This window comes from Columba livia, chromosome 4 (assembly GCF_036013475.1).
Source record: "Columba livia isolate bColLiv1 breed racing homer chromosome 4, bColLiv1.pat.W.v2, whole genome shotgun sequence".
NCBI lineage: Eukaryota > Metazoa > Chordata > Aves > Columbiformes > Columbidae > Columba > Columba livia.
This window is the reverse complement of record NC_088605.1, coordinates 24,691,748-24,704,823: the sequence shown is the minus strand read 5'-3', so window position 1 is coordinate 24,704,823 and position 13,076 is coordinate 24,691,748. Positions and strand designations below refer to the sequence as shown.

Below are 13,076 nucleotides of genomic sequence, written 5' to 3'. Positions count from 1 at the left end.
CTTAGTGAACTTAGATCAGAAATTAATTCAGGTATTGATTTTTACATCAATCAATCTATAGCTTAAATAAGATTTAGCAAATTTTTCATTAAATAATGCATGTGCAGAAATTTTTTGTAGTATAAAAATAACATGCTATTGCTCTTCACTTGTTGGGGGTTTCTATTAGAAACTGACAGTACACCCTGAACTTTTAATTCATTTGGTGGCCTAGCAATATCTTCTAAATTTATGCTATATCTGAACCTGATGTTTTTGGTAGGAAAACCTAGATACAGACAGCCCAAACACTTTTAAGTGTGTTAGCATAATTATTGTTTTTTTAAACTTCCACTTCTTTGTTGAGTGACTTTCAACTGGTGGTATGTGCACCTTGGGGGACAAGGGCTTTTTCTTGTGTGTTCATGAAAGAGAAGAAAAAAAATCAGGTTCAGCTCTTGTAATTCTGCAGGAAGTGCCAAGTTTATTTACATTCTTAATGAGCAGGCATCTACCTTGAAAAATTTGGCATAAGCAGACTGACCAGTTGATTACCGGGAACTTAAAGCATTTCGTATAAAGGAAAAGGTACACAGCTCTTCTCCTTTCTTCCTATTACAAAAAGAAGATAGCAATCTTTTTGAGGGTCTTTTCAAAAGGAAAGCAAGACGGGAATACAGAAAGAGATTTCACAACCTAACGTGGCTATTATTATTAGTTTTATAAGTATTAGAGTTACAAGGGAAGAGAGGATTTGGCCAGTAATTTAAAGCATATAGTCACAATGCTGCATTGCTTGTATATTGTTTTCCACTCAGAAACATTTTCTACTCTGAGTGAAGTATTTGTACCAATTTAAGCATTTATATTACCATCTATTAATATAATAGCTTAAAGTATATTATCAAATCTATGTAAATTAATCTAATATGGCAGCCTTCCTTTCATAGATAGGTAGAAAAGGGACTTATAGCTGCCCGAAAAGGGCAGCTGGACAGTTTTTCCTGGTCAGCTGGACATCATCTTCTCCTTATGTCCTTAGGATTTGTGACTGAACAACAATCCCTGCTATTCTAATGACTACAGGAGCTGAAATCAGATTCAGGCTGATGCTCAGAAAACCTCCATTTCATAAATGTCATCAGAACTGAAGTATATAGGACCTTGAAGCTGGAAGCTTATATTTGTTGTTCAGTGCAGTGATAGCAGGGAACTATCTAAATGCAGTAAGAGAGAAGACAAAACAACGTAAATATTTTGGAATGATTGCTTGGGGGTGGAGTTAGGGTCTCTCATTAGGAGAGCTGATTTTAGAATTAGAACTGAAACAGCAAATTGTTGTGAAGCATTAATTGAGTTAATATGATAATCCAGAATAAGTAAAAAATAAAACCATTTCCATTAGAGGAAAAGTAAATGCAGTCACAGCCTAATTGCACGACATTGGTAGTGGTCCTTAATTGCCAAAATATTTTAATATTCTTAAAGTGTAGATAAGGTAACTGCTGGAAAGCTCATTGTGTAGAAAGTGGTCTAAGTGACCACAGGTAGATCAAATTTGGGTCTCCAGGATGCTTCCACCTGTCTTCCTGCCTTCTCTGTTGAGGAGACAGACAACACTTAGGGAGTATATGCTGCAAACTGTCCTCCTACATCACTGCTGTATCTTTTCAGGAGAAAGGGATGTGACGGGACACCTTTTCCTTTTCATGTATGTAACCTGAGACATACAGCCATCAATGCAGGCTGCAAACAGGATCAAGCTCTTGCAGGCAATAGTGTCACACAGTACATATGATCCCATCTCAAAAAAGATTTCCAGCTATAAGACAATATGGATTAAAGATGTATGAATAGCCACAGTGTAATACCAGAACATATGTAGTAAAATCAGAAATCTAATGAAAGCCAAAACACAGAGAGAACACACTGCAGTATACTTGGCATCATCAATTGTTATGGGTCCCTGCAATGGTCTTTGTTTTGTAAAACACAAGACTTCTTAGAGATCCTGAAAGGCAGGAAAATATCATTCATTTTAATAAAAAAGAAGTCTGAAGCTCTCGAATTCAGCTATTACTGCTTGATCCAAAAATTTTGGGATTCTGAGGCTTTTTGAAAATTCTAACTAGAATTTGAACTTATTTCTAATGATGACCATCTTGCAAAAATACAGTATAATGTCATGACAAGGCACCAAATCCACAACTGACGGAAGTCTTTTGGAACTGTCTGCAATTAAAATTTACAAAATAGTGAAGTTTGTTAGAGATCATGCAGAAAGAGCTCAACCCTGACAGACGGGTAATTTATCAGGCTGTATTGCTGTTGATACCATCCTAAAATATCCTAATGTTGGAAACGAGAACAATTTTGTATTAGGGAGAAAAAAAAAAAGAAAACCGAAACACTTTTCTATTTATCTTACTACAGTAGAATAAATAATTTAGGGCTAAATCATTAAGTTTAAGTCACTAGTCACTGTTTAGACTACAATCATGTAAAAAGTTAATTGAACTGCATTTGAAGCCGTAGAAACCAGTAAGGACCATTCATGGATACAAATTAAGAAAAGCTGATTTTGTTTGCCTGACCTGATTATCTCCAGTTTGGCTGTATGGCTAGCAAGAATGTAGGATCTGGCAAGTTATTAGAGGAGAACATTGAGGATAAAGTCAGGTTAAACAAAGAAGGCTCAGATAGTGTTCTGTTATCAAGTAATGTACAATTTCCCTGAATGCAGCAGAAATAAGCAATTTCTCTGGTCTTTGAATCTCTGTTAGGCACACAGTGTTTCACAGAGCAGTATCTAGAAAAACCCTGTTGTTCTGTGTGTCTTTCTTTTGAATAGTAGCATATGCCTTTGTTAGGTGGAAGATCTAGCTTAGATGTAAGGAGCTTCTTGTCTTGTACATTTTTCTCAAATGAGGGGTAGCAATTATAGCAGCCTCAGCAAAGTATTATATAACCCATCTCATAAAATTCCCCATTACGGCTTTCCCATCTTCCTGACAGAGTGCAAAAAAGATCACGTGGTAAATTGGAAGTTGTCACCTTTTAAAAGGCAGTATTCTAGACTGTATCTTTCATTCTCCAATTAGAGGTTAGTCATGCTGGGAGATAGTAATTCTGTGTGACTGTCTCTCAGGATTTTGTAGATCTTTAGTCATAGGAATGCTGTAACATTATGCCGTTGGCCCATTCCCCAAACATACAGCAGACATAAAAGATATTAACACTGAATAGTGTATATATATATAGTGTCTTCCTGCACAGATATTTCTAGATGTCTTACTATCCCTATCCCTGTATTTTAATATCAACCATCCCAAATAATTTTATTCCTATGGAAAATGTGGTAACAGTGCTCTGTAGATGTACCTACTCCTGGGTTCCCTCTTGAGTAGCACGGTATCACAGAACCACAGCATGGCTGAGGTTGGATGAGACCTCTTGAGATCACCTAGTCCACCCCCCCGTTAAAGTGGAGTCAGACAGAGCAGGTTGCCCAGGAGGACCATGACTATCTCTAAGGATGGAGACACCGTAGCCTTTCTGGGCAACCTCTGCCAATGTTCAACCACCATTTGAGTAAAGAAATGTTTCCTGTGTTCAGCTGGAATGTCACATGTTTCAGTTTGTCCACAGTGCTCTTGCCCTGTCACTGAGCACCTCTGAGAAAAGTAGCTCACTCAGTAGTTTCTCTACACAGGTGTTGAACTTTTGGTATAATACAGCACTGGCTTCACATCTTTCCATCTTTATTTCGGTAATTACCTCCAGTTTTAGAGACAACATCTATGTCTAATTTTGACTTTACTAGTTTAACACAAAGTAACCACAACAACCCGTTAACCACTGAAAATGTAAATTCACACCCTTGAATGCCGAAATGTTTTCCCTTAATCTGTGCAGTGTTTTGCAAAATTTTTAAGCTGTGAAGTGTGAGCTGAGCACTACAGAATTTTTTTTTTTTTTCCTGACCTGACAATGTTATCGAGGAGTTCTGTAAATCCTAATTTTCTTTCTTATACCAAACCACTTATAGGGTTTACAGTTCCCGTTCAGCAGGTTTGACATACTGCAGCAGCCATCCAGCTGTATCATACTACATGCTCAAACAGCAAATGTACACAAGCTAAAACTCTTGCATTATGTTCACACAGATCTTGGCCATCTGAGACAGCAGTCATTTCTAGTTCACTTGTCAATACTCGTGTTCTAAGATGCAAAATGAAAAGCACGGTTGAATGTGCTACAGAAACCAGAGTATCACTTAGAACGATCAGGTTATTTTCCAACAGTTTGATTTAGTTCTCTGTAGTCCATACAAAGATGCTGCCACATTTTATGTGATAGAATACTGATCTCCAAGGACTGACTGGCAGAGTTATGCCTTTTGATACACCTCCTCAGTGATGCGTGAAATGCCTTCTCTCTTTGTTATCTCTTTTTTTATGGTAAATAATGCTTTGGCTTTTTAATAGATGGTTAAATTTCAGTCATATCCTTAGTGCTTAATACCAACTGCAAAACTGAATAAATCCATTTCAGATCAGAGGAATTCCCAGCTCCTGACAAGAAAAGTTTGATTCCTTCCTGTTTCTTTGTTAGATGTAGTAAAGTGTAACAAAAAAAAAAAAATCCTTTGGGATCATATTTTCATTTCTTTCTCTGACATGTTCTTCTTCACTAACACTCATCAAATCTATTGGCTTGCATTTGTGCCTATGGTTAATCTTTTAGATGTGGCTTCTTCTTTTAGATGTTCACTTGGTAAATGAGCAGGGATTCATTTTCATTTCAAGTCTACAAGAACTGTAGCAGTTGAGGGCTCTGACTCATGTTCAGAGGCAGTTTCAAACTGAATTCTGAAATGGCTCTGAACATAGAGGGAGGGTGACATGAGATGTGTTTTTCCTGAGTGGCAGCAATTTTCAGATGAATACAGCAGTGTTAGCTGCTGGTAAGTTTATGGCTGCAGATAGCTTATGGCTGTGAACTACAGTTGCTTAAGAAGCAGTTCACACTGTTTCTCATCTTTTCTTTGCAAGAAAGACACTGCAACCATGCAGCTGCTCTTATGGTTTCTGCCCCAGAGGAAAAACAATTTGTTAAGGTTATACCAGTGTTAGTTCACTTAGACTGCATTTTTAGAGGAGATTTCCCAAAGTATTTCCAAATATGTTCCAGACACTGATTGCATAATTATCAATTATAATGAAATTTAGTGGAACTTTGTCTCATTAACTTGTGTGGTTACAGAGAACTTACTGTTCTAATTCTACAGATCCATTTCAGCCTGGTATATATTTACCAGCAGGTGTTATCATTAACAATTTGGTGGTTCAGATTTTAATCCTCTATTTTTAAATGGGTTTTGCAAGCCTGATCTTCTAAGGGTCCCAGTTGGCCTGCTTGCATTTCCTAGTTACTCTAAGTTATTCGTCAACAATCTAGGTAAGTGTGAAATAATCCTTGTTATCCCCTTAACTTCAGCTTTCCTGCCTCCATTTCCTAGTTTGGAAAACTTCATTAGGCAGCTGTGATGTGGCAGCATTACAGCAATCCTTTAGGATCATTTCCCCTGGCCTGTGGTTAACTTGTCTCAAAGTCTGTGTTAGTGTGTGGATGCTTCAGGAGCACAAAAGCCTCCCATAGATCCTCTGACAAATTCAGTGGAGTATCTTATTTCCACCAAGCTGTTTTTTTTCTGTGAATCCTGACAGCTTAGGTTGTGGTTGGATGTTCATTAATCTTGTATCTGTACATAGACAGATAATCTGGCAGTATAAATTTGGTTCAGTGATGATCACATGACTGAATTTATGTCAAATTAACCTAAGTACACAATATAGTCTTTGTGCCAGCTAATTCACAGGCTTGCTGGCTAGTATCCCAAAGTGCTTTGCAATTCTCCAGTGCTTTGTGAGATGTCAGCCCAGCTGAATTCTAGGAGTGTTTGTGAGCAACTTTTCTAAGGGCTTGGATTCTTTTTCCAAAATTAGCTCCCTCATTCCAGAAACCCAGTGTTGCTGCCAAAAAGCCACTCCTACCTTGCTACTGCAGAGGTACTTTATCATCTTTTCTTTTCCACTTCTTGGATGCCATTTTCAGATCATGCTGCAGATGTCTTCCAAGTGGCTCTTCAGTATCAAAATTTTGCAGTAGAGTTTCATGTAGAATCCTTCTGGGAACAGCATTATCTTCTCATTATGGACAGCATACAAGTAAAGAGGGAGCAGACAGAAAAAGAGTTACATATTAGAGTATGTGCCCCATTTCTAGGTCATTTTTTCAGACATGATGAAACTGCATGAACTGCAGATGAAGAATTTTCACTCCACAAAGTATCTGGATGTGAGCAGTACAACGCCTAGTGGTATGAGTTATGCAGCAAAGATGAGAAGAACATCAGCAGAAAGAGAACTTCAGAATGGGAAAAGTAGTGTTCTTGGGTATCTGTAAACAAGCTTGTCCGTTATTTGGCAAGTTAGATGTCCAACAGGACTCCAGCTTTTCTGTTGCCTATCAGGGTAGAAAAGTTGAAAGCTAGCACTGTGATGTGGAATGTGACATCTGCCTATTGCTTTACGAAGTGCCCAATCCACACTACTTTGAGATGATGGATGTAAAGAACGTCATAGTAAGTTTTACTCAACTCCCACCCTCCTCCATTGTACAGGGGTATTTGGGAAAGGAACATTACCGTCTTCTGCCTTTCAAGCAGAGTTGTTTTCATAGTTTTAGCTTGGCGGTGGACAGCACAATTCTTTTTAGTGTGCCAAAATCAATGGACTTACTATTGTGTCTTTGTTACTAGCTGATATAGACTGACTCTAATGCCTAAGTCATCATTGTTTTCATCATAGTTTGGTTGCCAGAAAGGAGACTTCATAGAGTGAGTCTGAAAACAGCCTCCATATCAGGATCTCATTAAAACTGCTGTATTGTGCACTAAATTTGTGAGTGTAAGGGGGAACAGATGGCTGAAGCCTGGGAGTAGGAAGCTGAGATAGAATCAGTGCCTGCTATGGCTTGTTCATTTGTCCGTGGCATCCAGGAGGGCCAGATTCTGAGGGATGCTCTGGCAGAATGTTTTATGCAAAATACCTAGCAACTTTCTGTTTAAATATATGTGCTTGCTGATTTGAAGTAGTAAGCTTATGCCTTGTTTCTCTTGTTCCTGGTTTCTACTTTCTACAGCTCCTATTGCCTGCCCCTTTTCCTCGACAGTTCATACTTTGAAATTTCATCCATGAGGATCACCCTTTCACGAATCCTTCATTTAGGCCCATTGGCTTGCCATATTTCCAGGAATGCCAATGGAAAGATATATGTTGAGCAAAGAAGAATAATCACAAAAATAATTGCTATTTTGCTGTCAAAAAGACAGTGCAAATCATGGTTTGGGTTGGAAGTTACCTTAGAGATCATCTAGTTCCAACCGCCCACCATGGGCAGGTCCACTTTCCACCAGACCAGGTTGCTCAAAGCCACATCCAGCCTGGCCTTGAGCACTTCCAGGGATGGGGCATCCACAGCTTCTCTGGGCAGCCTGTTCCGGTGCCTCACCACCCTTGTGATGAAGAATTTCTTCCTTATATCTAATCCAAATCTACCCTCTTTCAGTTTAAAGCTGTTACTCCTTGTCCTGTCACTACATGCCCTTGTAAAGAGTCACTCTCCAGCTTCCTTGTAGGTCCCCTTTAGGTACTGGAAGGCTGCTATAAGGTCTCTCCAGAACCTTCTCTTCTCCAGACTGAACAACTCTCTCAGTCTGTCTTCACAGGAGAGGTGCTCCTGCCTTCTGATCATTGTGGCCCTCCTCTGGATGTGCTTCAACGGGTCCATGTCCTCCTTATGAGATTACCAGACGTGCTGCAAGTTCCTGGATGGGGTAATGTTACAAATGAGCCAGAAAGAGGGGATGTGCTGAGTTTTGAGGTGGCTGTGTTTGATTCAAAATAAAAGAGGAAGATGTCACAGCTCTAGCTGCCAAGTGTGTACTGCTTTCTCGGAGATTGCTCAGTCGTCATCCCCATCAACTCCTGCCTCTCCTTTGCAGACTCTTTGCAGGTTCATGTTATTTCTGACAAGGCATCCGAGACTGTCTGTCCAGCTCACTTAATCTTGCCCTTCCAGTTGTAGGATTGTCCAGATTCAGTTCTCCAAGATTCAGTCACTATGAGACTCTCTTCTCAATTACAATAGTTGCCCCAAGTATGCTTTTAGGTACAGCCGGCTGTTTGGCTTTACCCATAGGCAAGAAAATAGAAGTGTTCAGTGTTCCCGCCTCAGCTTGACAGGAGGAACTTTTCACTGCTGTGTGGTTGCCATTGCTTTCCTCTCTTATTTGAGCCCAGGACTCGTGGTAAGCTATGTCTGGCTTTGGGATTCCAGGATCTCAGATCCATTTTCTACAACAATGACTAGCCCCAGGTGGTAGCTGTGGGAGACAGATAGGCAAGGCTGCTTAAGGGTGTTGAGGAGCTGTTTCTGCTTGCTTCTGGGATGGCTTGTTCCATGATGAAGTGTTAGAATGGCTGAGGGAGAGAGGGGAGGAAGGATGATTCTGTTGATCATTCTGTTTGTGACCACCCTCTGACACTATTGTCTTAGATAGTTTTGTGTTTGGCCAGGACAGACAAAGTACACTTCAAGCCAAGTGTACCTTGATATTGCTGATATTCGTGGTTCCTGTTGCCCTTGAAACTCCTGGATGGGCTGTCAAGAAACCTGTTCTCCCAGGAAACATTGTAGGGATACAGTTTTATATTTCCAAATTAAAGATAAATTTTAGCATCCTTAGTGCTTTACCAGAGGTTCAGTTCCCGTGGTTGAGGAAGACAAGATGACACGAGTTCTGCATAGTTTGGCTTTTTTGTATGATAACTTGGTTTTGTGTCAGTGCCTTGATTGACTTTTCAGTGTTGACAGTGTTCAGTTGAATGCTAACACAAGAGAGGGGGCTGAGACATAGGAGAGGCAATATCCACAGCAAGTCATGGTGGCATGACTAGATAGAGGTAGCCTGCCTGCCTGCTGCCGCTCAGGAAGCAGAATGGTTGTGTCCAGGGCAGCCCTAATGAGCAAGAGTTAGCCTACACCTGTCTTACAGGGAGAGGTGGCTCTGCACACCAGTGATGGCTGGACATGCAAGGCTGCCAACTGGCAATGCACCCGAGACTTGGCAGAGCAACCTAGGCTTGACACCCAAGGCTCGAAAAAAACTTGTAGAAAAAACTGTAGCCATGAAAGGAGGTTTGAAAGGCTCATGACAGCAGCAAAGAGTGATGAGAACAGACAAGCTTGTGGGCCATATCAGACTGTATGAGGCACTGTTGCCATGAGGATGTACTGACTTATGAGAACTCACAACTTACATGCAACCTTCCTTTCTCACTGTAATTGTAGCATCATTCTTGTTTTCTGGCTTGGAGGAGGTAAGCCACGCTTGGAAACACCAGAGGACAAGATTTTCTTTCCTGTGAAATCCCCACTGCATTATGGCATGGTATCACATCCCCGGGACAGGATGCAGTCCAGCTTTCTGTATGGGAGCATGGCACCTTGCCCAGGCACAGGTAAACCCAACTGGCTGATGTGAGGAGCCATGATTAGAAATTTTCCTTTCTAACTTCCTTCCACAATATCTAAATGCATATTTTGAGGGATGTTTTAATTGCAGAGAAGCCTTGTGAGTCATGAGCTCCTTAACATGCTTTCGGTTCCTAGGTGAGAAACTTCACTGTAAATTCCCTCATACTTTGGGGGTGATGGCTTGGGGCCAAGCAACCGAGGTGACGACGTTTCTGACAGGGGCACAGAGCCCTGACAGTGGGGGCTGTGGCAGACCCACCCGCATTCCAGGCCCCAGAGGAGCTATCTTCCTTGCGTTTTCCCAGCGCCGACTTAATGGGGCTTTATTTTAAGGCCGACGCGTTGCTTGAAAATGACATGGCCCGGCACACCGGGCTACCGCGCCCGCGTATCCCCCTGCCCGCCCAGCGCCCGAGCCGGGCTCGGCCGGGCAGCGACGGCCGGGCCGCGGCTGCCCCTGCCCGGTGAGCCGCCCGGCTCCGGTGCGGGCTGGCAGCGGGCCGGGCCGGCCGGGCCGTGCCGCGGAGGGGCGTGCGCTGGGGGCGGGAGCCGCGCGGCACCGCCCCGGCTCCGCCGCCGCCGGTAGCCGGCAGATCCGGGTCTCGTGGCGCGGGCTGACGTGTGAGCCGGCCCGAAGCAGCGGGGCCGAGCCGCGGGGCCGCCTCTGCCAGCCCGGCCGCCCTGCCGCTGCCCCCGACCGCTCAGCCCGCAGCAGCGCTCCGCGCCCCCGGGACGGCGGCCGCAGTACGGTGAGCGGGGGGCGCCGCGGCGGGGCAGGGGAAGGCGCGGGCCGGCCGCGGTCAGGCACCGCCGGGCGGGTTTCCGCGGACACCGCCGCCTGTCCCTCCGTCCGCCAGGCGCGGAGCGGCGCGGTGCGGCCCGGGGGATGGCCGCGGAGCCTGGAGAGGCCCCGGTGGGGGCTGCAGGCGTAACTTTAATACTGTTGAAATACAGAAGTGTCCCCGCTGCCGGGCGCTTCGCCCGGTGCCTGGGAAGGTAAACACTGGGAGAGCCGGAGCCGTTCCGCTCGTTGTTAGGCAGCTCTTTTTCCAACTGTGAAACGTCTGCTCGTCTACTTCACAGCTGGTCTGATTCGGGTTTTTCTGGTTGTTGGCGTTTTTCGTGCAATGTGTCACTCTTGTGTTGATTTTTTTGTTTTTGTTTTGTTTTTTTTTTTTAGGATCTCAGTCTGATACTTTGAGCCTGAGAGTTTTAGTTTTCTTTCTCTAAAAAAGCTGGAAGTGGCGTGCTGACACCAGGGTGTGTGCTCTCAGGCTGTTCCCCACTTTTTGAAAAGCATGTGCCACTGAAGTGGGTGAAATTGCACAATGTCTCCTGATAGATAATCTCAGGAAAAGGACAGCGTCGTGCTGCCATTAATTTATGAAAGATAGGATTCCTGCCAGGAACTCTCTGTACGTGTGCTCCAAGATGTGAGTCGTAGTGCATTCCAGTGGGGAAGGGGTGTATTGACCTTGGAGACCAGGAGTTATTGTCCATGGTCATTTCTTTGCAGCTGTCACCACTCCAGATTCCCCAGAGTCCTGCCCTACCGCTCAGGCGCTGCCTTCCATGGCAGTTTTGAGGCCTGAGCTGACCACTGCTTCTATGTGCATGTGGTGCATGACCTGCATCAAAAACTTTAGTTTCCTGGCAAACACTTGTTCGTCTACTCAGTCTTCAGAATTGCAGTTTTGAGACGTGAGGACATTTAACTTTTTTGGTCTTAACAGCTTATTATGTTAATGTTACTAATGTGTGTGCTGGGGATGGTACATATCTGCAGTGAGCATTAGTGAGTTACGTCTTAGAAGTCTTTGCATGCTTCACTATTAGAGTGCTATCCACCTTTGCTTGCTTTTGTTACTTTCCAAAAGCAGACATCAGCTCAAAAAAATCAAAATGGGAAAAAAAAAGAAATGCCTTACTTTTGATTTCTTGTTATATACAGTGAGAGAATTATCCTTGATAATTCCATCTAATTCCTGTGACCTGTCAAGATGAAAGAAATCAAGCTATTGATGTCAGTCATTGATGTAGAAAAGTGACCCTGTCTCTGACAGTGTGGCTTGAAATGGTAGAAGCATTTGGCAAAATAAAAGTAGTTGTAATGTTAGCAGTACGTCAGTTCAGCCCTAGCGCTGTTCCCTCTGCTGCCACTGAGGTGGATGAGTACAACCTCTTTGGTTCTTTTGCCTTGTTTCATAAAATACGAGATTTACAATTTTTGCCTGACTCCAGAGTGGTATAGAATTCCATATTTTAAGTGGTTTAAGGTCATGTTGTATATGGTGCTAAACAAGTGCAAAACTGCACTGGATGCATTATCGGTTGTTCCACAAAGTATTGTTGTGTTTGCTTCTCTGGCAGGTGGGGACGTCCCTGACCTGTTCAGGAGTGCAAGGGGGAGGGTCTTCTTTGGAACGGAGGCAGCGGTAGCAGCCATTCTATGTCTCTGGGTGGATCTTACTTTAACCTAGCTCGATATATTTTCCTGACTATAGAAACAAATATAATGAACATGGTTCAGGGAAATTCCTTCTAGTGTGCACGTTGTGATGGTTTTGCAGCACCTCACCCAAACCGCAGTCAAGACTACTAAGTCTGAAGTGCATGGCCCTGTTACATGGGTAACATTCTGCAGTCCATGTTCTTCCCTTGTTCTAAGGGAGAAATAAGAATAACACACTTGTTTTTATGTAGATTACTTTTAAAACCATTTGAAAATGCTTTATAGTTTTAATAGCTTTTTAACTGCTGTACCTGTTTTCAAAAGGTTGGTATTTGGTTTTAGAGAAAGTTAGTTTCTAACTGACTTCTTGTTTTGTTATTAATTTCCCATTTTCTACTTTCATATATTTAGACTTCAGAATTAGTGATGTGTGAATGTTATTTGCATAACAGATGTGTAATAAAACAAAGTCGATGTTTGTGTTTCAGAATTTTCCCTCATAGATATTTTAGGTACTTGACATACAGTCTTAAAGACCAAGTTTTGTCTCTGCTCAAGTTCATCATAGCAGAATTTGCCCTAACAGCATCACAGGTCTTCACAGTAGCAAGATCCTTTTTCTCTTCTAAAAAGTGCATGTGAATAGAGAATGTGTACAGTGCCCTGACAATACCAAGTGTCAGATTCTTACTCTGTATGGTTTTGAACACTTACCAGATTACTCATCACAACAAATACTAAAATATTTTGGCAGATGCATTTATATTTATAAAATTTGATGTAATCAGTCCATATTCTGCTTGGGAAGCAAATCAGAGACTGAGACTGATTTGCATACATGCCATTACATGCATGCTTTGCATACATGTACTTACTTACATGCCATTACACTTGATGTTAAGCATATTTTTGTTTTAACTTCCTAGGTTGCAGATTCAGTGTATTAATTGATCTATTAGTGGAAGCAAAGAAAAGTTTGTAAGGTTATACCACAGAGCCAAACCTTGCAGTCCTTGTTCAGGTTAAAAAAAAATAAAAAGAA

At 42.4% G+C, this 13,076-nt stretch overlaps 1 protein-coding gene across 3 annotated transcripts in view; it reads left to right on the top strand.

Annotated features, from left to right (window-relative positions):
- The window catches only part of SMIM14 (small integral membrane protein 14), a 56,873-nt gene that overhangs the window by 4,116 nt on the left and 39,681 nt on the right, over positions 1–13,076 (top strand). Inside the window, exon 1 of one of the 3 annotated variants that reach the window (XM_065062651.1) lies at positions 10,157–10,331. The exons of the other annotated variants lie outside the window; for them this stretch is intronic. The gene's annotated coding sequence lies outside the window, so the exon portion shown is untranslated. Of the gene's footprint in view, positions 1–10,156; positions 10,332–13,076 lie in introns of those variants that run through there. 3 annotated transcript variants of the gene reach the window in all.